Source organism: Mandrillus leucophaeus, unplaced genomic scaffold (genome assembly GCF_000951045.1).
Source record: "Mandrillus leucophaeus isolate KB7577 unplaced genomic scaffold, Mleu.le_1.0 Scaffold204, whole genome shotgun sequence".
In the NCBI taxonomy this organism is placed as follows: domain Eukaryota; kingdom Metazoa; phylum Chordata; class Mammalia; order Primates; family Cercopithecidae; genus Mandrillus; species Mandrillus leucophaeus.
The window spans coordinates 1262422-1264264 of record NW_012102077.1 but is presented as its reverse complement, the minus strand read 5'-3'; positions in this window follow the sequence as shown (position 1 = coordinate 1264264).

Below are 1843 nucleotides of genomic sequence, written 5' to 3'. Positions count from 1 at the left end.
GACAGAGCAAGACTCCGTCTCAAAAAAAAAAAAAAAAAAAAATTAATATACATTACCTTTGCTGTTAGTGACAGCAGTATCATTTTATTACATATGGTTAGAGGGATAAGACAGACATTCACCTGTATGTTACTTTTAATGGGCAAAAAATGCGCCTTTGACTCTAAATAGCACTTTCAGGGGTTCAAGAAGTAATCAGTATGCAAGGCAGTCTTTTATACAATAATTGAAGTGTTCTCTTTTTCATAATTCCTCTACCTCCCAGTAACCCTAAGGAAGTTGCTAACTTAAAAAACCGCATCCAGTTTCTGTGAATTTAGTAAATAAACAAAGACATGTGGAAAATAGGAAGTGAACCCATTATTTTAAATTCTCGTAAGTAGCATTCATGTAATAAACAGGTTTTTAGTTTGTTCTTCATATTGACATGTCATTTAAAAGAAATGTTAGTAGTTACTAAAATGATGTTACTCTGTTTTTCAGAAATCAAACTACTTATGAAAAGTACTAACAGAACTTGTTAACCTTTCTAATCTTCACGATTAACTGTGAAATATGTGCCGTTTGTGCAAGACCATGTGTCCACTTCATTTTGTATAATCACAGTTGTGTTCCCGACACTCAATAAACAGTCATTGGAAAGAGTGCCAGTCAGCAGTCATGCACGCTGATTGGGTGTGTACATCTGTGTTGGTTTGAAGGTGGGGGGTTATTATCGAGAAATACAAGCTGAACATCGTATCTGAATTAAATAACAAGGGTTATGTAAGTGGGTTATTAAATATGACTAAACGGTCACAATCTTACTCTTACATGACTAATACCACCTCTTATCCAGATACTATCAACCCAATTTGCAGGCCTTTAAAGGCAGTTTTTCCCCCAGATAGGAGGTGCTTCCACAAAACTTTAGTGATTCCAAGATTACTTTAGTGAAGCGAGAGGAATTGTAAGAGGATTTACATTAAAATAGGATTCGATTAATGAAAAAAAAAAGTTTACTCAGATTTTCTACCTCTTATAAAAATGAAGTCAGGTAAACTTGTGTTTTTTTATTAATGTAGTAATCTTTGATATGCCTGATAATAAAGAGGTGAGATGCTCATTGTTTCAGACCAATTTCTCAGGAGTAAATCACAGTTTACAAGAAATAACAGATGTTAAGATTTTAAGAAGTAATTGTTTAGTGGTAAAGCAGTTTTAAAATAGGATATACAGGATAAGCCTATTTATATAACACTTTATACATGTACTTATGCATAACTAGATACACATCTAGAATATCAAAAGATGACTAGGAGGATATTATCCAAAATGCCGACTGTAGTTTCCATTGGGTAATGGTAAGTGCTATTTTAATTTGGAGAGGACAAAACTTAGTAGCCATTGGACATTAATGAGACCATTTTTAGAAATACTATAAAAAAAAAAAAAGGTCCAGGTTGAATCCAAAGCATGGGCTTTATATCTCATATCCCTGCCTAGGTTTTGGAAGTTTGATTTTGAATGGAAGGCTAAATCCTACCTGTATTCCTTCACACATGGAGCTCCTCAGTTACTCATCTTAATTAAAGCTCCTACTTACCCATTTATGTACCAGGCCTTGTGCTTGATAACATGCTTGACCTAGATTACCTCCTCAGCAAACCCCGGTATCACTTGTAATCACACTTGGCCAACCATGGAACAAAGGGTAACTTGATGAAAGTTGCATTAATAGAAGGGCTTAGAGCCAGACTTTCAGCCAGGTGTGTCCAACTCCTGTGCTCTTATCATGACACCCGAGTTCCTTTTTTTTTTGAGACGGAGTCTCGCTCTGTCGCCCAGGCTGGAGTGCAGTGGC